Here is a 26,937-nt window from a genome sequence, read left to right on the forward strand (position 1 = left end):
TGGTGATTACAGATAATCATTCCAACTGCCCGTTGTCAAGGCAATCAAAGTGTTCAGACAGAGAGGTGTTACCTACAGGACCACCGAATATACAAACGGCCAGAACACAAAACAGAGAGAGGGAGAAACATCCGAAAGGAAGAGAAAGACAGAAAATGACCCGTTGAATTAAAAACAGATAACTTTTATTCGCTGGTGGGGTTACGTGTAGCGCGACATGAACCCAAGATCCCGGTTGAGGCCGTCCTCATGGGTGCGGAACTTGGCTATCAATTTCAGCTCGACGATTTTGCGTTGTCGTGTGTCTCGAAGGCCGCTTCCTAACTGCTTGCTGTACCAACATACCAACTTTTTGTGTTTCTTGTACGAGGACACCCAAGTCTCTCTGAACACCAACATTTAATAGTTTCTCACCATTCAATATATATTCTGATTTTCCATTCTTCCCACCAAAGTGAATAACCTCACATTTCCCCACATTATACTCCATCTGCCACCTTCTTGCCCACTCACTTAATCTGTCTATATCCATTTACACAGCCAAACCCAGCTCCTCGCATTTACACAGCCAAACCCAGCTCCTCGCATTTACACAGCCAAACCCAGCTCCTCGCATTTACACAGCCAAACCCAGCTCCTCGCATTTACACAGCCAAACCCAGCTCCTCGCATTTACACAGCCAAACCCAGCTCCTCGCATTTACACAGCCAAACCCAGCTCCTCGCATTTACACAGCCAAACCCAGCTCCTCGCATTTACACAGCCAAACCCAGCTCCTCGCATTTACACAGCCAAACCCAGCTCCTCGCATTTACACAGCCAAACCCAGCTCCTCGCATTTACACAGCCAAACCCAGCTCCTCGCATTTACACAGCCAAACCCAGCTCCTCGCATTTACACAGCCAAACCCAGCTCCTCGCATTTACACAGCCAAACCCAGCTCCTCGCATTTACACAGCCAAACCCAGCTCCTCGCATTTACACAGCCAAACCCAGCTCCTCGCATTTACACAGCCAAACCCAGCTCCTCGCATTTACACAGCCAAACCCAGCTCCTCGCATTTACACAGCCAAACCCAGCTCCTCGCATTTACACAGCCAAACCCAGCTCCTCGCATTTACACAGCCAAACCCAGCTCCTCGCATTTACACAGCCAAACCCAGCTCCTCGCATTTACACAGCCAAACCCAGCTCCTCGCATTTACACAGCCAAACCCAGCTCCTCGCATTTACACAGCCAAACCCAGCTCCTCGCATTTACACAGCCAAACCCAGCTCCTCGCATTTACACAGCCAAACCCAGCTCCTCGCATTTACACAGCCAAACCCAGCTCCTCGCATTTACACAGCCAAACCCAGCTCCTCGCATTTACACAGCCAAACCCAGCTCCTCGCATTTACACAGCCAAACCCAGCTCCTCGCATTTACACAGCCAAACCCAGCTCCTCGCATTTACACAGCCAAACCCAGCTCCTCGCATTTACACAGCCAAACCCAGCTCCTCGCATTTACACAGCCAAACCCAGCTCCTCGCATTTACACAGCCAAACCCAGCTCCTCGCATTTACACAGCCAAACCCAGCTCCTCGCATTTACACAGCCAAACCCAGCTCCTCGCATTTACACAGCCAAACCCAGCTCCTCGCATTTACACAGCCAAACCCAGCTCCTCGCATTTACACAGCCAAACCCAGCTCCTCGCATTTACACAGTAAATCCAGTGGCAGAATCACAGACCCTTGAACAAGGGATAAATTTATTATAAAGGCAGGGAACCAGCCCAGATGCCAGTCGCCTATGATCCAAACTAAATAAACACCTGTAAGCAGGGTGATGGGCTTTACTGTGTCAAGATACCTGACTGATCAAAAGAAAATCCTCTACCAAGAGTTCGAGCACTGCGCTCGACACTGTTCAGCAACAGCTTTATAAATGTTGCTTGTAATTACAGCAATTAATTACTTGCTAGACTATTTCATCAGGGACAGCACTTCCTTGCAAAGCCCAACAACTTCTGTTGTGCTTTTTCCCCCTCCCCTGAGACAGGATCACCCATTAAACACATTTGTTATGGTAGCGGTCTCCTCAGCAAGGGAAACTGTGTGGGGAAAAACCACTATTGGAAGGTTTTTTTAAAGTTGCAGTGCATGAGCTACTCATTACATAACTCTCGTGTCAGGCTCAGCTTCTTTCCCTCCCGTGAAGATGCTGACTCTTGTTGCGTGCAGCTCCATGATCAACAGCCCTCCAGTGATAGAAAAGAAAGGGAGAACTTCCATTCATACAGTGCATTTCTCAACCTCAGGATGTCTCAAAGTGCTTTACAGCTAGGAAACAAGGAAGTCAATTTGAGCACAGCAAGGTCCCACAAACAGCAATAAGGTAACGACCAGATAATCTGTTTTAGTGATATTGGTTGAAGGATAAATATTGGCCAGGACACCAGGGAGAACTCCCCCTGCTCTTCTTCAAAATAGTGCCATGGGAGTTTTTAAGTCCACTTGAGGGCAGACTCGGTTTAATGTCTCACCTGAAAGACGGCACCTCCGACAGTGCAGCACTCTCTCAGTACTGCATTGAGAGTGTCAGCCTAGATTTTGCGCTCAAGTCTCTGGAGTGGGACTTCAACCCACGATCTTCTGACTCAGAGGCGAGAGTGCAACCCGCTGAGCCACGGCTGACACCGTGGTTAGAATAAGAGTGCCTCACCAAAGTAGATGTTCTTCGTGGATGAGCAACAACAATGATCGTCAGCAGACTGTTCAATCATAATAGGCACCACAGCCCAGCCTTATTGTTTCCTCACTGGCAAGTGGGAAACTGGGTAACAGTGGCAGCGACAGCTGCTTACAGTGCTTTTCGGACTCTATCGCAATTGCTGGTGTAATGGAAATGCAGCATTATGCAATTAGGCAGGCGCTGGGTGCCACCAACTACTGCACTGAATGAGCACCATGAAACACATTGGGACATGCTGCACTCAACTCAACTAAAGCCCTGGATTGGATTGAGAGCAAGAGAAACTTGCTACAGTCAATGGATAGCACCCTTCACATAATAAAACTCGTCAAAATGTTTTCTGGGGGAGTGGGGAACACTGAGTAGGAAGTAGGAATGGAATATAGGAACAGGAGGAGGCCATTCAGCCCCTCGAGCCTGTTCTGCCATTCAATGAGATCATGGCTGATTTGTTTCTCAACTTCATTTACCAGTCTTGGTTCCATTTCTCTTAATACCCTGGCCTAACAAAAATCTATTCTCAGTTTTGAAATGTTCAATTGACCCCAGCATCAACAGCTTTTTGGGTGCAGTTAGGAAAAATGACTGAGGACTATGTCAAAAAGATAGGCCATGGTAGAGGGGGGGGGGGGGGGGGTGAGAAGAGGTAGTAAAGCAGAGGATTAATGAGAGGATTCCCATAGAACAGGAGTATGGTGACTACTGGCTCTGCCACTGATGCTGGAAGGGAGGGGTAGCGGGAAGAGGAGGGGAAAACATGCACATGCTGGAATGTAAGGTTGATGAAAATGCTGAGATGTGGAGTGAGGCTTTGGAAGGAATAGAAGGATGAACATTTTGAGGTCAACGTGCTGGGAGACAGCGAGTCAATGGAGATCAGCGAGGGCACTGTGTAGGGTAGACAAAGAGTTGGATTCTTTCATCCACTATCAGACTGGACAGTCCTGTTTTTGAGTGGTCTGTCCGGAAAATGTCTGGAATGTAAATCAAATAGCAAAAGTTTGGTCTCCACTTACATCTCTGCCTGGTGATTCAGAGCAATTAGTCGAAGTTTTCAGTGAATTTTTATCAATAAACATGGGAACTCAAGCCATGACCCCACCCTCCACCTAAAATACACCAAAATTGTTATGATCTGGAATGCACTGCCTGAAAGGGTGGTGGAAGCAGATTCAAGTGGAACTTTCAAAAGGGAATTTGGATTACTACTTGAAAAGGAAAAATTTGCAGAGCTTTGGGGAAAGAGCAGGGAAGTGAGGCTAATTGGATAGCTCTTTCAGACAGCCGGCACAGGCACGATAGGCTGAATGGCCTCCTTCTGTACTGTATGATTCTATGAAAATTGATCATGAAGCGGAGCATTTGAAACGGTTTATTCAAAGAAATGGCATTCTGCTGAAGGCAGATAGAATCGAGGTGATCCCAAATACATTACTGACACATGGACAACTGATGTTTATTCACCGTTGCTTTTATTCCGAGGCTGGAGATAGTACGGAATGCTTCTATCTCAAACTAAAACCGGCTGCTGTTGCCTGTACTGTGAACTTCCCTGTGAATCATTCCCCTCATAAGTTCAGGAGTGGACAAAAGGAGGCATCCCTAGGACAGAGATGTCTGCCCTCGCAGTTCGTACATTGCTCCAACGAGTGAGTCTGCACTGTGAGTGAGCCTGCTGGTTACGCTTTGCCACCGTCTGTGAGTGTGGAATTTTTAACCTCAGTTCCCCCAGCACTGACCTCTGCGTTAAATTTAGCCCAGCTGGTGCAAGCCTCTGTGGGAAGAGCTCTGCGAAAACTGCTAAACTACAAACAATCTGCCCCAGGGGAAGCAATTCCTAGTAAGGTACACTCTGGGAAAACACTAGGCAGCTTGTGTTCCCATGAAAATCGGTGTCATTACGATTAAAATCAGTACAACGTACACTTTCAAATCAAAATATGGATTTCATTAGCGTGCTACAAGAATTCTTCAGTACTTCAAACGTTAAAAATTACATTTCAAAACAACCCACTAATTTTTTTTATGCGACGTTCATTATGCTCCTGGTAAGAATGAATGAACGAACTTGCATTTAGATAGTGCTTTACGGCCAATTAAGTACTTTTGAAGTACTGCTGTAACGTAGGAAACACGGCAACCGATTAGCGCACAGCAAGATCCCACAAACAGCAATGTGAAAATGACCAGATAATCTATTTTTAGTGACATTGGTTGAGGGATAAATATTGGCCAGGACACCGGTGATAACTCCCCCGCTCTTCTTCCAATAGTGGCCGTAGGATCTTTTCCATCCAGCTGAGAGGGCCTTGCTTTAACGTCTCATCTGAAAGACGGCACCTCCGACAGTGCAGCACTCCCTCAGTACTGCACTGAAGCGTCAGCCTAGATTTCGTACTCAAGTATCTAGCCTCTGGTGGCATTCAGCATTAAGAACATGGGTCCTCTCGGGTTCAATTCCAGACCATGCCAAATTAGTGTGCACATGGACATGTCAGCGGGTTAGGGCCATTGATTTTAGTGACATGAATGTAGGGAGTTAATCCCGCTGATCTGAGCTTCTTTTATATCGTGTTTAGTGCCTTGAGCTCCCAACACATGGGTGTCCAGCAGCCGGTAATACCGAGTGCAATATACTCTGGGTCTTTGCATTAGCAAATCTACCAAAATTACTCGGGATTGCCGGTAGCTACTCGAGATTCATACATCGGCAGTGTTTAAAAGTGCCGGTGTATACACAGAATGTACAGCACAGAAACAAATCCTTCAGCCCAACTACTCTATGCTGGTGTTTATGCTCCACACGAGCGTCCTCCCCCCCTACTTCATCTCACCCTATCAGCATATCCTTCTATTCCTTTCTCCCTCATGTGTTTATCCAGCTTCCCTTTAAATGCATCTCTGCTATTCGCCTCAACTACTCCTTGTTCCACATTCTAACCACTCTGGGTAAAGAAGCTAGTTATATGCACAGTGAGACACCCCCCACCCTCAATGCTGCAATCAGCAATACGAGCAGGCACAGCCTAAGATACAAGGGTGTCGCCACCTCCTTTGACAGAGTAGTGTAAACAGGGCTATATTCCAGTTGTAAAATTCCAACCCAAGTGTTTATCCCAGTGCAGCATGGAATCATTCTATACTTCCAATAGGACTCATTCCAATAATAAAGCACTGTAAGGAGCTTTTATCTTTGAACGGCTCCCTTCCCTCCCCTCTTCTCCTCAAGTGGTCTAATTGGGATCCATTCTTTGATCAAACCACCAAGATTGCAAGAAGGCACCACCTGTAATGCAAAATCTGATTTCCCAGTCGCTATATATCTAGAGAACTAGAGTACAAGGGGGCAGAAGTTATGCTGCAGCTATACAAAACCCTGGTTAGACCGCACCTGAAGTACTGTGAGCAGTTCTGGGCACCGCACCTTCGGAAGGACATATTGGCCTTGGAGGGAGTGCAGCGTAGGTTTACTAGAATGATACCCGGACTTCAAGGGTTAAGTTACAAGGAGAGATTACACAAATTGGGGTTGTATTCTCTGGAGTTTCGAAGGATAAGGGGTGATCTGATCGAAGTTTATAAGATATTAAGGGGAACGGATAGGGTGGATAGAGAGAAACTATTTCCGCTGGTTGGGGATTCTAGGAGTAGGGGGCACAGTCAAAAAATTAGAGCCAGACCTTTCAGGAGCGAGGTTAGAAAACATTTCTACACACAAAGGGTGGTAGAAGTTTGGAACTCTCTTCCGCAAATGGCAATTGATATGAGCTCAATTGCTAAATTTAAATCTGAGATAGATAGCTTTTTGGCAATCAAAGGAATTAAGGGACATGGGCCAAAGGCGGGTATATGGAGTTAGATCACAGATCAGCCATGATGTTATCAAATGGCGGAGCAGGCACGAGGGGCTGAATGGCCTACTCCTGTTCCTATTCTTCCCACACTGCAGATCAGGACTGACCCACAACAGCAACAAATTAGGACCAGCAGGTGCAATTAGTCAGAGGCTTTTCATTTACAACCGCTGAGAGGCTGGGGCCAATTGCACAGCCAAGATTTGAAGTGGAATGGGTGTGCCAGCATTTCCGGTGATTGGTGGGGGGTGGGATGGGGAAGAGAGGGATCGGGTTGGCGTTGGGGGGTGGGGTAAAAGAGACCCCTGCAGTTGGAACACCGTGCTGGCGAGGTGGTCGACACTGGTGTTGGACGGCTTTTGCCTTCTAGCAGGCTGCCAGTTTTTTTATACTTCCCTTTCCCGTGCCTATCCACCTACCTTATAGCTATTCTCTCACACTCTCTGTACCTTTTATTTCTTTGATTTCTCTCATTGTGCCTCCCACTGTTTGATTGCTAATATCAATTCTGCCATTTATCTATCTCCTGTTGTCCACTTAAGCACTTCACAGGTCATTCTGACATTCCCATCACAAAGACTTGTATTCATGTAACATTTTAAAGTGATTCACATACAATAAATTACTTTGAAGTGCAGCGAATGTAATGTCGCTAACATGACAGTCATTTTGCACAATGAAAACAGAAATAAATAAATAAATAACCAGTTAATCTGTTTCTTGGTGTTGGTGAGTGAGGGAGTTTGTTAGGCTGAGATGAGGAGGAATTTCTTCACGCAGAGGGTTGTGAATCTTTGCAATTCTCTAGCCCAGATGGCTGTGGATGCCCAGTCGCTAAGTATGTTCAAGGTTGAGATAGATAGATTTTTGGACTCTATGGGGTAGAGAACTGCAAAGATTCACAACCCTCTAGAGTGAAGAAATTCCTCCTCATTTCAGTCTTAAATGGCCGACCCCTTATTTGTCCCCTCGTTCTGGACTCTCCAGTCAGGGGAAACAACCTCTCAGCTTCTTCCCTGTCAAGTCCCCTCAGAATCTTATATGGAATAAGATCACCTCTCATTCTTCTAAACCCCAGAGAATATAGGCCCATTCTATGTTAGCAAAGCATTTGGGGACGTTTTACTATGATAAAGATGCTATATAAATGCAAGTTGTTGTTGTTAGCACAGACCAAATATTTAACCCGTGCCCTCCACCACCTAGAAGGACAAGGGCAGTAGGCGCATGGGAACACCTTCACCTCCAAGCCCCCCTCAGAGTCACACACCATCCCGACCTGGATATATATCGGCCATTCCTTTGTCGTCGCTTGGTCGAAATTCTGGAACTCCCGACCTAACAGCACAGTGGGAGAACCTTCACCACACGGACTGCAGCGATTCAAGGAGAAGGCGGCTCACCACCACCACCTTCTCAAGGGCAACTAGGGATGGGCAATAAATGCAGACATTACTAGTGGCACCCACAGCCCGAGAATTAATAAAAACAAAACCTTCCAACTTTGTACGGGTACGTTCAACTCCAGGTGGTGCATTTCCCCACTAGGCAATGTGTTTGGGAGATAATAGATAGATTGATTGATTCATTAATCTATTATAGGGACAGGGGGGACTAACTACTTCACTTGGCATGATGATGTAGTGGTTCTGTTACTGGACTAGTAATCCAGTGGGCCTGAACTAATAATCCAAAAAATGTGAGTTCAAACCCCATCGTGGGCAGTTTGAGAATTTGAATTTTTTTTAAAAAGCTGGCGTCAGTAAAAGTGACCACGAAGCTGTCAGATTGTCCTTTAGGGAAGGAAACCTGCCGTCATTACCCAGACTGGCCTATATGTGACTCCAGTCCCACACCAGCATGGTTGACTCAACTGCCCTCTGGAGAGGCCGCGCAAGCCACTCAGTTGTATCAAAAAACACACCATCAACAAGGACTGCAGTGGTTCCTGAAGAAGACCCATCACCACCTTCTCAGGGCAGCCAGGTTGAGCAATAAATGCCAGCCTCGCCAGCGACGCCTACATCCCAAGAATGAAAAAAAAATTCATGACAAACCACTGCCACAAGGCTCTTGGGAACATCAGCAACAGCAAAGAGATCATTGTTCCCTTCTGGCTGAGACACATGGGTAGAAATGCTTTCAAACAAAAAAGGGGGGAGGGGGGTAAACAAAAGTAGCTTGTTTCACTGCCAAGTAAGAGGACATCAAACTGGAGTAGGCCAAGCTATCAGCAATCCCACTCTAACAGGCAAATGGCTGCTGTCCAGAAAAGCACTCTCTCACATCTCCTAGCACAAGGAGTCCTGTACAAACACCATTCACCATCCCTCTCCTTAGAATAGGGAAGCACACTTTATCCAGGCATTGGGAGGGGTGAGAGAGGAGAGAGTAAATGAAAGTGGAAAGCTAACACACGCTCACACCCCACCATATCCGTGGGACAGAGAGACTTGCACCCCCTGCAAGAAGGCCTATTTTCATAACTCACACACACAGATACAGTGAGGCAGAGACATCTGGTTTTCTTATTTAGCACAAAGAAGTAAAACCATGTTCCCTTTTTAAAAACCTTGTTTCAGTACTCAGGGTTAACTACTGTCAAAAATTAGGAGACATGCACAGCGAATAACCTCGCCAATATAAACAGTACCCGGGGAGTGATTGCTCCTTCTACTCTTCTGCATCATTTTGAAAGTACAAGGAGCACATGTAGGACCTATAATAAATAGGAATCAATTCTCAGTTTCTAAAGGATGCTTGTAGGGGGGGATAACGATGGTTTTTGTACTGTTGTGAAAACACCATTCTACATGGTCCCAATCCGAGTTTTCTCTCCTATCACATCTGCTAAGCGGAATTTGTCTGCATAGAAGGTTTTGGTTTACGTTTGAAATGATTTATTGTTCAATATCTCAGTGGGTAAATGCACCATCTTGTCAGATACAAAGCAAAAAATCCCAGATTAATTCCCCTCCCGCCCCCAACAACCCCGCAGTCTGAGTTGGAAGCACGATAATAAGCCTTAGGCCTCCTGGGTGAGGGAGGGCAAGAAAAGTTAGTCAGGCCTCCTGGTCTCTTCAGACAAAGATGCTGCATAGTTCCAGCATTTTCAGTTCCCCGTCCCCCTTTCCTGGTCCTGGTCGCTAACCAGCGACTCCTGCCTGGAATAGCTGAACATGCGTGTGCACATAGAATTACACAGAATGTACAGCACAGAAACAGGCCATTCGGCCCAAAAGGTCCATGCCGGGGTTTATGCTCCACACTTGGCCTCCTGACAGTCCAGTGATTGGTGGCCCTCCTTCCTGCAGATCACCGCCTTGCAGGAGGCCACCTTGTGCCCAGGTTTGCCACACACTTTGGGCTGCCCTTGGTACACCACGTACCCACGGCGCGTCTCAATCGCAAAGTTTGAGGGGAGGTGAACGATGTTTCCACCGCGTCGCCTTAATGCTCCTCTTGCTCGTCCAGATCCTGAACATGTCCGCGATGTCGATGCTCCGATCCGTTCCGTCCACATATCTCTTGAGGAATATCAGCACATCCATGACAGGCACACGCAGGTTGAACATGTGGACCATCAGCGTCCGTTCCTTCGCCAGCGGGAGCACGAAGAGCGGCTCCGCAGTGAGAAGCGACAATGGCGCTTTCTCTCCCATCTCCTTGGAGCATCTTCAGGCATCCTGCGACGTCCCTGAAGGTCACGTCAAAGTATCCACTCCTCAGGAAGTCGTGCAGGCAGAAGATATTCGCGGCCTTGAAACCGCAAGCTTCAAGAAGAACCTTCTTCACAAAGACCTTTAGTTGCCACGGCGAGGTTCCTTCACCTGTCCTTGCAGTCAGCCTGACAGTATTTCGCACCCCGTACCCAGGAAGCCCTTGTCGCCATGTACGTTACCATTTAGTTTTCGCCCTACTGGAAAAAGATGTTCAACATCTGGCCAACATGAGGATCCTCCTCTACGTCTGCAAAGCTTAAACCGGTAGTGGCTGATTCTACTCGTCCTGGGAGATCCACCTTCTGGATCATGGACTTTCCCCTGCCAGGATTTATTAGTAACTATCTTATATTTATGGCCCTTAGTTATAGTCTCCCCAACATGTGGAAACATCTTCTCTACGTATACCCTATCGAACCCCTTCAGAATTTTAAAGACCTCTATCAGGTCACCCTTCAGAATTTTAAAGACCTCTATCAGGTCACCATTCAGAATTTTAAAGACCTCTATCAGGTCACCCTTCAGCCTTCTCTTTTCTGAAGAAAAGAGCCCCAGCCTGTTCAATTTTTCCTGATAGGTATAACCTCTCAATTCTGCCATCATCCTCGTAAATCTTTTTTTGCACCTTCTCCAGTGCCTCTATATCCTTTTTATAATATGCACGGCTATCTCTCTTCCCCCCTCCAACACTCGGCCTAGGCTCACACTTATGTAATGAGACCAAAGGACATAAGACTGAGGGGGAAATAAAACACACCTTGTTCTGGCTTTGCAATGTGCTCCTGAAGGGTTAAATGGTGACTGCAGCAAGCAGCCATGGGGAACTCCTCCTCCGCCTGCCATTGGCAGCAATACGAGTTGCACAAATTCCTTTCAATCACACAGAGGAGCTGAAAACAGTCGACCCGCCCTTCATAGGTTTACAAGTCACGAAGAAAGTTCTGGAGCCATTCTGGGACGTTACGTGACATGATGAGCACCAGCTCTGTTTATTTCAACATCCCTTTTCTACCAAGCTGAACATACACGTCACTTCAGCCACGTCAACCTCCGCTGTGAACAGTGGGCTGTCTGACAGTGAGCCAACCGTACAGCTGTGCACCCGAGGCCCGACTGATAGAGGGAACATAAAGTCACTTTTATATTATGCTGGTGCCTCTGGCTCCTGACGCATTTATCTTGTCCTTCCCACGCTGTACAGTGCCCCCAGGTGCCTGCTGTGTGACAGCACTACCAAAATAAAACTTGCCCAGATTGCTGGCCTCAACGAGTCTGGCAAAGGTTGCCTTTGGTGACTGAACGTCAGGAGCCGGCAACACCTGCACTAAGCAGATTAAAGGTTATGCAGTGTGACATAATGAAGCCCCCTCCCCCCCCCACCCAACCCCCCGACTCAAATACCAGAAGAAAATATGCCCACATAGTTGTAGGACACTTGCTCGCGCCCAATCCTCCACAGTGCGAGTTTGGACTGCGATCGTAGCATCGTGGAAAGATGGCAAGCCAAATCCAAGCGGGAGTACCATCCTAGGGCCAATCTCACCCATCTCCCTGCAACTTTTGACAGCCATCAGGCCTCCATCTCAGCACAAGAAAGTACATAATCGCATAGGGAGACCCAAGAAAGGCCAAGAAAGAAAAAAAAGAGGGAGTCTGACACACCCCCCCCAACCCCAAATGTCTATGGGGTAAAAGCATACCATGCCATAGCACAAAGTCTAAAAGACTAGAAAGTCCCAACTTTCCCAAAGAACTTGTATTTCTATAGCGCCTGTCACGACCTCAGAACATCACAAAGCATTTTACAGCCAATGAAGTTTTTTTTATTCATTCGTGGGATGTGGGCGTCGCTGACAAGGCCAGCATTTATTGCCTATCCCTAATTGCCCTTGAGAAGGTGGTGATGAGCCACCTTCTTGAAGTGTAGTCACTGTTGTAATGAAACTTGGCAGCCAATTTGTGCACAGCAAGATCCCAGAAACAGCAATGAGATACTGACCAGATAATCTGTTTTTTTTTAAAAAGTGATGTTAGTTGAGGGATAAATATTGGCCAGGACACCAAGGAGAACTTCTCTGCTCTTCTTCAAAATAGTGCCATGCGATCATCTGCATCAGCCGAGAGGGCAGACGAGGCCTCAGTTCAACGTCTTATCCGAAAGACGGCACCTCCGACAGCGATTTTAAATTTCTTGGAAACCCAGAGATGAGATGGGGGAACAGTCACATGAGTCCACTCCCATTACATACTCAGTGACAATTACTACGAGATTACAGAAAGGTCAGTGAACAGTAACCAACTGTCCTTTCCATTGTTCACCATGTTCTCTCAAAACGAAAACAAGTTGTCAACATGTGTCACACCCCAATTCTAGGACACAGCATACTGTAAATCTTCAATATCACAGGAACAGCAGGCGGCCATTCAGCTCCTCGATACTGCTCAGCCATTCAATCAGATCATGGCTCATCTGCACCTCAACTCAACTCCATTTACCCCCCTTAGCTCCATATCCCTCGATACCCTGACCCAACAAAAATCTATCAATCTCAGTCCTGAAAGCTCCAATTGTCTCCTAGCATCCTAAGGCTTTTGGTTGGAGGAAGAGGGTTCCAGATTTTTACTACCTTTGTGTGGAAAAAGTGCTTCCTAATATCACTTCTGAATGTGAATTTAGCTCTAATTTTAAGATTATGTCCCCTTGTTCTTGATTTCCCCCACCAGAGGAAATAGTTTCTCCGTATTTAGCTTGTCAAATCCTTTTATCATTTTAATAATCAAACAGGGTCCCCTGATAGCCATTAAGCAAGCCGTCCTAGGAACTGCATATGTGCAAATGTCAACCAGGATTCTGCTGCTATGATAGGTCTAAATAGTCAAACAGCCAGCCAACACTCTCCGACTAGGCTCACACAAGCAAGATGCCAGAGGGCTGCCCAATCAATGGTCAGCAACTTTGGGAGAGGATGGGAGAAAAAATAAGACAGGTTTTGAGATTATGGTGACAACCATGCAGCACTCCCTTCCCATGTCCTTCTTCCCTGGGCTGGCCTGTCCCGTCCCGTCAATTCTTTTATCACAACACAGAATGATGATACAACAATGTACTAGGAGCCCCTGGAGAGGGACACAAGAGGCTGGATAGATAATGCTCTATTCAACGAACAAGCAAGACTCAATAAAATTAGCTCAATTTCATCCTCATCCAACATGGCCTACATACACAACCAGGGCCCTCCCTGGTTTTACTCAAGAGGCTTCTTAACCTAGACAAAACTCCAGCAATCAAACAGACCCTCATCCCTCCACCCAATTGTGTCTGGAGAGAGTTTCTGATTAGCTCTCGGTGCAGCTGTAACCCAGAGGAATGGCCTTTGATGTTAGCCAAAAACCACCTGCAATGTGACACCAATATAAAGAAAGACTTGCATTTATAAAGCAACCTTTAAGCTCTTTACAGCCAATGGAGGTACCTTTGAAGTGTAGTCACTGTTGTAATGTAGGAAACGCAGCAGTCAATTTGCAGAAAGCAAGATCCCACAAACAGCAATGAAATAATGACCAGATAATCTGTTTTAGTGATGTTAGTTGAGGGATAAATATTGGCCTAGGATACTAACTCCTCTACTCTTCAAAATATTCAACCAACCATTAATCTGAGTTTCCAAATAGGCACTTTTATATTGGACAGGACTTTTGCTCCTTGCTTTGGAAAGTGACCGCCAGAAGTTGCTTTCATGGTCCCTGGACTCTTCGGTTACAGACAAAGTCCTGACACACAGCATCATCTCTTCACGTTTACTTCTGTTAAACCAGTGAGGACATATTTGTAGATGCACACTTTCGTGGGGCTGTGATGCTGTCTGTTTCCTGTAGGTTGGCTGCTTTACACTATGGACTGCAGCCAACAGGAGGGAAAACACAGGGCTGCATTTAGCTGCACCCCAGCAGGCTAAATATTGCACCATGAGAGCATGTCCCATCTGACACACTCACTTGATTTAACATTAACACAATTAAGTCCATTATGAAGACACTTATGGCGCTTCCCTGATGGTCCAATAGTTGATGCACCCCTGGGATGATGGTAATGATCATCCGCATGCTGTTCTTCCATGCACAGCATCATAGCCAAACTGGATCCTATCCTCACCCAACCTCCAGGCACATGCTTGCCACCACATGGAGTAGCTGAGGCGAATAACATAGATGCATTTAAGGGGAAGCGGGATAAGTACATGAGGGAGAAAGGAATAAAGGGATATGCTGATAGGGTGAGATGAAGTAGGGTGGGACGAGGCTCATGTGGAGCATAAACACTGGCATGGACTAGTTAGGCCAAATGGCCTTTTCTGTGCTGTAAATTTTATGTAGTTCTACATAATACATGTTCCAGCAGCAGGGATCTGGCAGATTTCTTTCTCCTCCCGAATGCAGGCGGCACCAAGATCAGCTAACTCCGCACATGCAACAGCTTGCATTTATATAGCGCCTTTAATGTAGTAAAACGTCCCAAGGTGCTCCACAGGAGTGATTATCAAACAAAATTTAACACCGAGCCACAATAGGAGATATTAGGCCAGGTGATCAAAAACTTGGTCAAAGAGGTAGGTTTTAAGCAGCGTCTTAAAGGAGGAGAGACAGTTAGAGAGGCGGAGAGGTTTAGGAAGGGAATTCCAGAGCTTAGGGCCGCCAATGGTGAAGCGATTAAAATCGAGGATGCGCATAAGGCAAGAACTGGAGGAGTGCAGAGATCTCGGAGAGTTGTAGGGCTAGAGGAGGTTACAGAAATAGGGAGGCCATGGAGCGATTTGAAAACAAGGATGAGAATTTTAAAATCGAGGTCTTACCGGATCGGGAGCCAAAGTAGGTCAGCAAGCACAGGGGTGATGGGTGAATGGGACTTGGTGTGAGTTAGGATACAGGCAGCAAAGTTTTGGACGAGCTTAAGTTTACGGAGGGTGGAAGATGGCAGGCCGGCCAGGAGAGCATTGGGATAGTCAAGTCTAGAGGTAACAACAGCATGGATGAGAACCAAATTTGGAATTTTCCTGATGTGTAAAGGTCAGCACATCAGGCAGTGCTTGTACCCATTAAGCCACTATGGGAGCCCTACAAAATAAAATTGAATACATCCCTCCAAACATTTTTCAGGAGGACAGTGTTACTGTAACTGTTACTATGCTTATGTAACTCTCTAGGGTCATAAAGTAGGTAGTTACTGCACAGAGAGTCCAAGGACCTTCAATGTTACACAACTCCAGTCTTTCACCATCTCCACTCTTCAAGCACTGCCTGATGTGCTGACCTTTACACATCAGAAAAATTCCAACTTTGGTTCTAATGTTTAGACAAGTACGGGCATGGAAGGCTCACTAGGCAATGAGTAACAAGTTTCTCACACTCCCACTTTCCTATAAAACTACAGAAAGTAACAAATAAGAAGAGTGCTACTATACATCAACTGGATTACTGAAAGTCATAAAACGTTAGTACTGAAAGTGAAATTAGTCTTCCCTGTCCACAAGCAGGTTAATATCTACAGTCAGTGTTTGAATTACTCAGTTCTTTGCATTGGTCGGTAATAGATTGGCAAATGTGAGAGATTAGGAAAAGCATGAGTGTGACAGGGATATTACAGAACTGAAAGCGACAGCTGGAGTTAAAGGTGTGTAGCGATGGATGACTGCAACCTTACGCAACGGGGAGTCAAGAGAATCCAGTCATCTTTAAAGCAAAACGTGTCTTTTGAGTGTTAAACAGAAGATCCCACACTCAGTTCCCAATCTGTACCGAGTTAGCCGAATGCAGACGGAACTCAGTACTCCCGGAGAGAAAAGAAAGAACTTGCATTTATATTGTGCCTTTCACAACCTCAGGACATCCCAAAGCGCTTTACCACCAATATAGCCACTGCTGTAATGTAGGAAACGCGGCAGCCAATTTGCACATAGCAAGGTCTGACAAACAGCGACGTGATAATGACCAGGTAATCTGTTTTAGTGATGTTGGTTGAGGAATAAAAATTGGTCAGGACACTGGGGAGAACTCCCCTGCTCTCCTTCCAATAGTGGCCATGGGATCTTTTACATCCACCTGACAGGGCAGATGGGGCCTCGGTTTAACGTCTCATCCGAAAAACGGCACCTCCGACAGTGCAGCACTCCCTCAGTACTGCACTGGGAGTGTCAGCCTGGATTATGGGGGCTCAATCCTCTGGTGTTTCCATTCCTCATCACTGCTCAGTGACTCCTGCTGCAAAAATCACAAGAAGCGAAAGACCGGGTTGGTCCCCCTCCCCTCCCGGAAAAAGAGCTTGTCAGTATTTAACAGGAGGAGAGAGAAGCGCAGAGGGTTTCGGGAGGGAATTCCATAGCTGAGGGCCTAAGCAGCTGAAGGCTCGGCCACCAACCATGGGGCGATAAAAATTGGAGATGCGCGGGGGGGCGGGGGATCTTGCACTTGCCAACGTTTTCACAAGCGTGCGTTCTGCTGATAACTGCCGGCTGCAATTGGAACCCCTCATCTACTTCCTTGGAACCTCCACGACAAATTAGAGAGCTGGCAAACTGCAGATTCTTAAGAGATCACAAGGGAAACAGAGTCGAGGACCGAGCCGAACTCTAGAAGCTCGAATAATGATTTAATACGGTACCAAAATAGTCCGACATGTGTGAGAACAGAGTTCAAACCCTTTGAAGTTCTGACTGAATTTCTAGTGCTTTGGTTTCGGTTTCCTCTCCAGCTTGCCTTGATCTCTAAAACCTGCAGTTTGCCAGCCTCTAATCCATGTCATGAAGTCTAACGTCCTTATTATACGTTTCTAATGAACCGTTGGAGTGGCTTTTTATTAAAGGTTCCTATTTCAAGGGTTTGAGTGCGCTTGAAAGAAAAGTGCAATGCAGCCTACTGATCTTAATTCAACGTTGCTCAATTCAAATTAATGCATAATTGATTTTTTTTGAGAGATAAACTACTTCAAATTATCAGACTGTAATGGTGCTTCAGGTAGGATAGAGAGAAATTAGTTTGACGAGTTTATTAATTATGCTAGTCTCGAAGTTCTTCAAAACATGCTTTAGAATTAAAAAATGAACTCCAGAAGTACCCGTACATATGTTTGAGGGTTCCCAAGTCTTAATTCTGGACCACTTTGCCCAAATTCTGGGGGCTTAAGAAAGAAAGAACCTGCCTTTATTTAGCACATTTCACGACCTCAGGACATCTCAAAGCGCTTCACAGCCAATTAAGTACTTTTGAAGTGTGGTCACTGTTGTAATGTAGGAAACGCGGCAGCCAATTTGCACACAGCAAGGTCCCACAATCTGTAATGTAATAATGACCAGATAATCTGTTTTACTGATGCTGGTAAAATTTAAGGGATAAATATTGGACAGGACACCGGGGAGAACACCCTTGCTCTTCTTCGAAACACTGCCATGGGATCTTTCACATCCATCCGAGAGGGTAGAGGGGGAAGGATGAAAGATGGAAAAAAAACACCCCATATTCTTTCACAGGCCAACTCATTTTACATTGAAGGTCACGAGCAGAACCAGCTCCCTGCTGAAGTTATGCCAAAGCTAGCTTCAAAATCACTAAGTTTAGTAAACTGAACCTCTAATCACAAGTGTAATAATCCACCCTTACCACAGAGTTGGAAGGATGCTGATTCTGTTCAGCAATTATTCTCCATGGTTTTGCTTACTAACCTTGAACATTGATTGCCAGAAAGGGTTTCCCAGCTGGAGGTCACAGTGCTGCTAACCTCCAGTCAGAAAGATTATATCAGACTCTCTCTCTCTCTCTCTCTCTCTCCCCCACATCCCTCCCCTCAACAGGTTTTCAGCCCACCTCGCCTATAAGAACTAACTCTTGGGCTGCAGCCTTCTGGTACCTCGTCTAAGTAGCTATTCTTCACACAGGTGCCGAAACATCAACCTGCATTTATATAGCACCTTGAACATAGGAAAATGACCCAAGGCACTTCACAGAGGCGTAATGATATAAAATAGATGTCAAGCAAAGACAGAGATGTTAAGCAGTAGGTTAAAGAGCTGGGTTTTTAAGAAGGGTCTTAAGGGAGATGGAGGGATTTGGGAGGGGGGGGGGAAACTGTTAAGTGTGGGGCCTCGGCGGCTGAAGGCAGGGCCACCAGTGGCGAGGCAATGGGAAGGGGAATCCACAAAGGGCCAGAAATGAGAGTTCTAGGGAAGTTGGAGGATACACGTATAGGGAGGGGGAGAGACCACGAAGAGAATGAAAATTTTAAATAGAAAGAATTGGGCGACCATGAGCCAATGTAGGTCAGCAAAGACAGGGTGATGGGTGAACAGTATTTGGTACAGGATAGGATACGGTTTGGATGAGCTGAAGCTTCGAGCACAAAGGTTGGGAGCCTGGCCAGGAGAGCACTGGAACAGTCGAGTTTGGAAGTGGCAAAGGCATGGATGAGGGTTTCAGCAGCAGATGGGTTGAGGTAGGGTGCGGAGGCGGGCGATGTCATGGAGGTGGAAGTAGACGGTCTTTGTGACAGGAAGGCTACGGGGTCACAAACTCAGCTCAGAGTCGAATAGGACAGCAGGGCTACGAACAACGTTGGCAGGCTTAGTCAACCACGGGGTGGGGGGGGGGGGGGGAAAGAGAGGAAACATCACAAACAGGTAAAATCCCAACCTTAACCAACATCCACTTTCCAGGATGGGGTCCTTTGATAGCGATCAGGATCCCTGGCTTATTTTCCTCCCCCTCCCTGACCCAAGGGATCGTAGCATCCCCAAACGATGCCCTAGCTGAGATCAGTTAACTCAGCACAGACCAGGGATCAGAGCTAGGATCCCTTGCCTGCCCAGCTGAACCAACCGGTGGAGAGGAGCTCGAGACCGAATAAAACTTGTGTCTGGTATAGCAACCACATTTAGATAAATAACTCTCAAACTCATTTCAGTTCTGCGTTGGCTGGTGAACACATTTTGTTTTCCATCTGTAGTTAGAAGTTTGATAACAACAGAGAAAAAACTGAAAGCCTGCCAGTGTATTTTCTTCTTGGATGCTGACTGACCTGTGTATTTCAGGCATTTCCTGTTTTTACACCAGATTTCCAGCATTTGTAATTTTTGTTTCTATCGCTATAAAAAGTGACATATTTTGCTCTGGGGGTGGAGAGGCTCATGGACAGGAAGGAGAAAAAAATGATTCAAGTGCTATGCATTAGAATGCAGTCCACACCTCTGCACAAGCTCCCACGGAACAATGATTTCCCTAGGATAATCTGCATCCCCACGCTATTCACTGGAAAACAAAAAGTCAGATCTGTGAAAATTGAGAACAATTACAACACAGTGCAGAGCGTCCCTCTAGCTAATGGGCACAGTAAATCTGCAGGTTTTACGGCTAGGCATTCAAATGGGTTTTAAAGCAAATCCCCAGTAGCTCCAACACACAGGCGTCTTCCCCTCCTCATCCCCATCAAACCAGGACAGAACACTTTCTAATCAGCATCATCAGTGCCACAGGCACTGAGGATGTTCGATGTTCACACTGGTTCAACATCTCCACAACCGACCGTTTCCTCTCAAACTCCACACATGACGTCTTGTATATCCTCCCGTTTCCAGCCTTCTGTCAGGCCCACAAATAGGCTCGGCCAGATATAAATCTTTAATTGACCGATTTTGACGTGCTGCAGATGGACCTACACAGGGCATTGTGATGCCGGCCTCTGTTCCACTGTGTGAAAGTTTAATAAGGGGTCTAAATAAAGGACTATTGTGCAGACTGTTCCTGGCAAGGGTGTTGGGTGCTATTCTTGGTCTTGCTGATTTGAATCCCTCCCCTCTCCTCCAGAGCTGCGAACCATTGACAAGGCTTCCATGAAAATATTCAAAAATATTTGCAACATCTGGATATATTGCAGAATTCTCACCCATTCCAGGATAAAACTTGTTCTGCGCTCGTTAGGATTTCACTGCATTACATATACACACAGCCTGCTCACTACAACTCCCCACCCCCATCTCATGTAGTTCCCACAACTACTGGACAGACAAATCATTTCATCAGTTTAGTCACCGTGACACGGTGACATCATCCCACTGCAACCCAAAAAAATAGCTCCTTTTGTCTGGAGCGTCATTGAGAGAATGACAGGCACTGAGAACTCGATACCCAGTGTGGTGCCACACAGAACAGCTGTGACCAGAACTCACCCTCCACTTCTTGTCATCACTTGTGGGTTACGTAATCTGTTGAGTCGCAAAGATAAATTTAAATCGCACAGGCCTCCATGAAGTGAGTTTTGTTTCATGGAGGGATTTATATTTGTTTAAGTTGAGGCCTCAAGCAGTGAAAGAGAAAGGGTGAAAGGGAACAAAAACAGAAGAGCTCGCATGGTAGCTTGGTGTATAAGTGACCACATAGTGGGGTACAGAGCCACACAGACCAGCAAGATCCCATGTTTAATCCCTCTTCTGTAGCATCGTTATCTGATCTGAGCAAATGTGGAAGTGCTACAATTGTCCTCAATGCCTCGGAGTTAGAGAGAGGTGTAGGAGGGAATCTATGGATGATTTGGACTTGAGCACAATCTCAAAATTTATTGGTGACACAAAAGTAGGTTCGACAAACAGTGAGGACTGCAAGACTTCAGGAGGACATAGGTTAGTGGAATGGACAGACAGGTGGCCGGTGCAGTTTAATGTGGAGAAGTGTGAAGTAATATATTTTGGGAGGAAAAACAAGGAATGGGAGTATACACTTAATGGGAAGACATTGAAGTGTGTGGATAAACAGAGACACAGAGGGGTTCAAATATATGACTCCCTGAAAGTGCAAGAGCAGGTAGATAAAGCCACAAAAAAATTTAATAGCTTTTGGGTTTTATAAATAGGAAGACAGATTACAAGAACTTGCATTTATATAACACCTTTCATGATCTCAGCTAATTAAGTACTTTTGAAATGTAGTCGCTGTTATAATGCAGGGAAATTCGGCCACCAATATGCACACAGCAAGGTCCCACAAACAACAGTGAGATAATGACCAAATAATCTGTATTAATGATGTTTGTTGTGGGATAAATGTTGGCCAGGACACCGGGGAGAACTCCCTTGTTCTTCTTCGAATGGTACCATGGGATCTTCTGAGCAAGGAGCAAACGATAAATTTGTACAACTCCTGCTTCTTTAGGATTCCCACTGTCAGTTATTCTAAGGTGAGCGAGGGATCTGTTCCACGGACTCTTCCGATTGTGCTGGGTCAGTCTGTAAGGCAGCACCCTAGGGTGTGTGTCTCTCTCTCTCTCTCTTCCCCTCTCGACTAGAAAGACATGGCCCCCAGTCTACATCATTTGGATGGCACTGCCAATGTTGCGATCATGTAGGAACAATCCTTTGTCCTTCCACTCCCTGCAACAGCATATCAGAGCTCCAACAGACCACAAAGCCTTTGAAGTACCTTTAACTCAGTGAACACTGCTCAAAGACAGTGGGGGTTTTGACAACATGACCTCAAGGGAGAATCCACAGATGTCTTGGCCTAAAGGCACACTGCCCAGTATACCAGGGCATCTGGAAGGTGACAGCGACTCCAAGGACACACACAGCAGTGCAGAGAATCCATTACATACCCCCAACAACCGCATGTACAATTCCAGGCAGAGACAAGTTCAAGCTGCAGTTGTATGTGCAAAACAATTCCAGTAAGCACAGTTGGGTGTTCCTGCCAAACGCTGCTTGCTAACCTGAGGCAAGAAATCCATCTAAGCTTTCCAAGCAAATCAAAACAAGACAAGGTGAATGAGGTAGACTAGGCTCTATCCTCACCCATTACGACAGCTCAGTGCGCTTTGGCAGTAAAACAGTTACTCTTGCACTGACTGCATTAAGCAACAATTCGTAAACTTTGTGAAAACCATTCAGAAGTGAGGCCCAAAGAAGTGTCCAGTCCTTACTGTTCAGATAAGTAAGTTGCTTCTGTGTTATTGCAAAATTTGACCAACTGTCCATGAAGACTGCAAGATACAAATACATCATTAGTGACTCGAGACTTAATCATTCTGCATAAAATAGATTCGGTTCTGCCAATTTTTATATCCATATTTTCAAGTTTTCTCCAGTTCCCCTGTGAGGACTATCAGTCCCAACTACCTGCCTGAAGAGGATGAATCCCTCTCTCTGATATACTTCACCTTGGGAAAACTTTCAGAATCTCCGCATGGATTAGCCTGGCTCAGTTATCATCAATGAGTCAGAAAGTTACGGGTTCAAGCCCCACACCAGGACTGCAGCACAAAAATCAGAGAATCATCGAAAATTTATGGCACAGAGAGGCCATTCATCCCATCGTATCCACGCCGGCCGAAAATGAGCCACTCAGGCTAATCCCACTTTCCAGCACTTGGTCCGTAGCCTTGTAGGTTACAGCACTTCAAGTGTACATTCGAGTACTTTTTAAATGAGTTGAGGGTTTCTGCCTCTACCACCCTTTCAGGCAGTGAGTTCCAAAACCCTATCACCTTCTGGGTGAAAAAAATTTTCCTCAGCTCCCCTCTAATCTTTCTACCAATCACTTTAAATCTATACCCCCTGGTTATTGACCGCTCTGCTAAGGGAAATAGGTCCTTCCTATCCACTCTATCTAGGCCCCTCATAATTTTATACACCTCAATTAAATCACCCATTAGCCTCCTCTGTTCCAAAGACTCCGGCCTGGACTAATAATCCGGAGTCATGATTTCAAATCCCGCCACGGCAGCTGGGGAATTTAAATTCAATTAATTAAATAAAATCTGGAATTAAAATACGAGTATCAGTAATGGTGGCCATGAAACGACCAGATTGTCGTAAAAACCCATCTGGTTCACTAATGTCCTTTAGGGGAGGAAACCTGCCGTCCTTACCCGGTCTGGCCAATATGTGACTCCAGACCCACAGCAATGTGATTGATTATTAAGTGCCCTCTGAAATGGCCTAGTAGCCACTCAGCTGTACAAACTCGCTAAAAAAGTCATAAGAAGAATAAAACTGGACGGACCACCCGGCATTGGGCCGTGAGGCACCGGACACGACAAAGGCAAACCAAGCCCAGTCGACCCTGCAAAGTCCTCCTCACAAACATCTGAAGGCTTGGACCAAAATTGGGAGAGCTGTCCCACAGACTAGTCAAGCAAAAGCCTGACATAGCCATACTCACAGAATCATACCTTTCAGCAAACGTCCCAGACTCTTCCATCACCATCCCTGGGTATGTCCTATCCCACTGGCAGGACAGACCCACCAGAGGTGGCGGTACAGTGATATACAGTCAGGAGGGAGTGGCCCTGGGAGTCCTCAACATTGACTCTGGACCCATGAAATCTCATGGCATCAGGTCAAACATGGGCAAGGAAACCTCCTGCTGATTACCACCGACCGCCCTCCCTCAGCTGATGAGAGTCCTCCTCCATGTTGAACACTACTTGGAGGAAGCACTGAGGGTAGCAAGGGCACAGAATGTACTCTGGGTGGGGGACTTCAATGTCCATCGCCAAGAGTGGCTCGGTAACACCACTACTGACCGAGCTGGCCGAGTCCTGAAGGATACAGCTGCCAGACTGGGTCTGCGGCAGGTGGTGAGCGAACCAATACGAGGGAAAAAGCTACTTGACCTCGTCCTCACCAATCTACCTGTCGCAAATGCATCTGTCCATGACAGTATTGGTAGGAGTGACCACCGCACAGTCCTTGTGGAGACGAAGTCCCGTCCTCGCACTGAGGACGCCATCCAACGTGTTGTGTGGCACTACCACTGTGCTAAATGGGATAGAATCAGAGCAGATCCAGCAGCTCAAAACTGGGCATCTATGAGGCGCTGTGGGCCATCAGCAGCAGCAGAATTGTATTCCAGCACAATCTGTAACCTCATGGCCCGGCATATTCCTCACTCTACCATTACCAACAAGCCAGGGGATGAACTCTGGTTCAATGAGGAGTGTAGAAGAGCATGCCAGGAGCGGCACCAGCCGTACCTAAAAGTGAGGTGCCAACCTGGTGAAGCTACAACTCAGGACTACATGCGTGCTAAATAGCGGAAGCAACATGCTATAGACAGAACGAAGCGATTCCACAACCAACGGATCAGATCAAAGCTCTGCAGTCCTGCCACATCCAATCCTGAATGGTGGTGGACAATTAAACAACTAACGGGAGGCTCTGTAAACATCCCCATCCTCAATGATAGCGGAGTCCAGCACGTGAGTGCAAAAGACAAGGCTGAAGCGTTTGCAGCCATCTTCAGCCAGAAGTGCCAAGTGGATGATCCATCTTGGCCTCCTCCCGTTATCCCCACCATCACAGAAGCCAGTCTTCAGCCAATTCGATTCACTCCACGTGATATCAAGAAACGGCTGAGTGCACTGGATACAGCAAAGGCTATGGGCCCCGACAACATCCCGGCTGTAGTGCTGAAGATTTGTGCTCCAGAACTAGCTGCGCCTCTAGCCAAACTGGTCCAGTACAGCTACAACACTGGCATCTACCCGACAATGTGGAAAATTGCCCAGGTATGTCCTGTCCACAAAACGCAGGACAAATCCAATCCGGCCAATTACCGCCCCATCAGCCTACTCTCAATCATCAGCAAAGTAATGGAAGGTGTCGTCGACAGTGCTATCAAGCAGCACTTACTCACCAATAACCTGCTCACCGATGCTCAGTTTGGGTTCCGCCAGGACCACTCGGCTCCAGACCTCATTACAGCCTTGGTCCAAACATGGACAAAAGAGCTGAATTCCAGAGGTGAGGTGAGAGTGACTGACCTTGACATCAAGGCAGCATTTGACCGAGTGTGGCACCAAGGAGCTCTGGTAAAATTGAAGTCAATGGAAATCAGGGGGAAAACGCTCCAGTGGCTGGAGTCATACCTAGCACAAAGGAAGATGGTAGTGGTTGTTGGAGGCCAATCATCTCAGCCACAGGACATTGCTGCAGGAGTTTCTCAGGGCAATGTCCTGGGCCCAACCATCTTCAGCTGCTTCATCATAAGGTCAGAAATGGGGATGTTCGCTGATGATTGTACAGTGTTCAGTTCCATTCGCAACCCCTCAGATAATGAAACAGTCAGTGCCCGCATGCAGCAAGACCTGGACAACATCCAGGCTTGGGCTCATAAGTGGCAAGTAACATTCACGCCAGACAAGTGCCAGGCAATGACCATCTTCAAAAAGAGAATGTCTCACCACCTCCCTTCGACATTCAACGGCGTTACCATTGTCGAATCCCCCACCATCAACATCCTGGGGGTCACCATTGACCAGAAACTTAACTGGACTAGCCACATAAATACTGTGGCTACAAGAGCAGGTCAGAGGTTGGGTATTCTGCGGCGAGTGACTCACCTCCTGACTCCCCAAAGCCTTTCCACCATCGACAAGGCACAAGTCAGAAGTGTGATGGAATACTCTCTACTTGCCTGGATGAGTGCAGCTCCAACAACACTCAAGAAGCTGGACACCATCCGGGACAAAGGAGCCTGCATGATTGGCACCCCATCCACCACCCTAAACATTCACTCCCTTCACCACCAGCGCACTGTGGCTGCAGTGTGTACCATCCACAGGATGCAATGCAGCAACTCGCCAAGGCTTCTTCGACAGCACCTCCCAAACCCGCGACCTCTACCACCTAGAAGGACAAGAGCAGCAGGCACATAGGAACAACACCATCTGCACGTTCCCCTCCAAGTCACACACCATCCCGACTTGGAAACATATCGCCGTTCCTTCGTCATCGCTGAGTCAAAATCCTGGAACTCCCTATCCTAACAGCACTGTGGGAGAACCGTCACCACACGGACTGCAGCGGTTCAACAAGGCGGCTCACTACCACCTTCTCAAGGGCAATTAGGGATGGGCAATAAACGCTGGCCTCGCCAGCGACGTCCACATCCCATGAACGAATAATTTTTTAAAACTCCAGCCTATCCAATCTTTCCTCATAGCTAAAATTCTCCAGCCCTGGCAATATCCTTGTAAATCTCCTCTGTACCCTCTCTAGTGCAATTACATTGTTCCTGTAATGTGGTGACCAGAACTGTACATAGCACTCAAGCTGTGACCTAACCACTGTTTTATACAGTTCCAGCATAACCTTTCTGCTCCTATATTCTATGCCTTGGCTAATAAAGGAAAGTATTCCATATGCCTTGTTAACCACCTTATCTACCTTCAGGGATCTGTGGACATGCACTCCAAGGTCCCTCACTTCCTCTACACCTTTCAGTATCCTCCCATTTGTTGTGTACTCCCTTGCCTTGTTTGCCCTCCCCAAATGCATTACCTCACACTTCTCCGGAGTGAATTCCATTTGGCACTTTTCTGCCCACCTGACCAGTCCATTGATATCTTCCTGCAGTCTACAGCTTTCCTCCTCACTATCAACCACACTGCCAATTTTTGTATCATCTGCAAACTTCTTAATCATGCCCCCTACATTTAAGTCCAAATCTTTAATATAGATCACAAAAAGCAAGGGACCTGGTACTGAGCCCTGCGGAACCCCATTGGAAACAGCCTTCCAGTCACAAAAACACCCGTCGACCATTACCCTTTGCTTCCTGCCATTAAGCCAATTTTGGATCCAAC

At 46.7% G+C, this 26,937-nt stretch overlaps 1 protein-coding gene across 2 annotated transcripts in view; it reads right to left on the reverse strand.

The window, feature by feature from the left end:
* brf1b (BRF1 RNA polymerase III transcription initiation factor subunit b) overlaps positions 1 to 26,937 on the reverse strand; it is a 366,821-nt gene that overhangs the window by 259,586 nt on the left and 80,298 nt on the right. Inside the window, exon 1 of one of the 2 annotated variants that reach the window (XM_067992100.1) lies at positions 11,077 to 11,329. The exons of the other annotated variant lie outside the window; for it this stretch is intronic. The gene's annotated coding sequence lies outside the window, so the exon portion shown is untranslated. Of the gene's footprint in view, positions 1 to 11,076; positions 11,330 to 26,937 lie in introns of those variants that run through there. 2 annotated transcript variants of the gene reach the window in all.

This window comes from Heptranchias perlo, chromosome 10 (assembly GCF_035084215.1).
Source record: "Heptranchias perlo isolate sHepPer1 chromosome 10, sHepPer1.hap1, whole genome shotgun sequence".
In the NCBI taxonomy this organism is placed as follows: Eukaryota; Metazoa; Chordata; class Chondrichthyes; order Hexanchiformes; family Hexanchidae; genus Heptranchias; species Heptranchias perlo.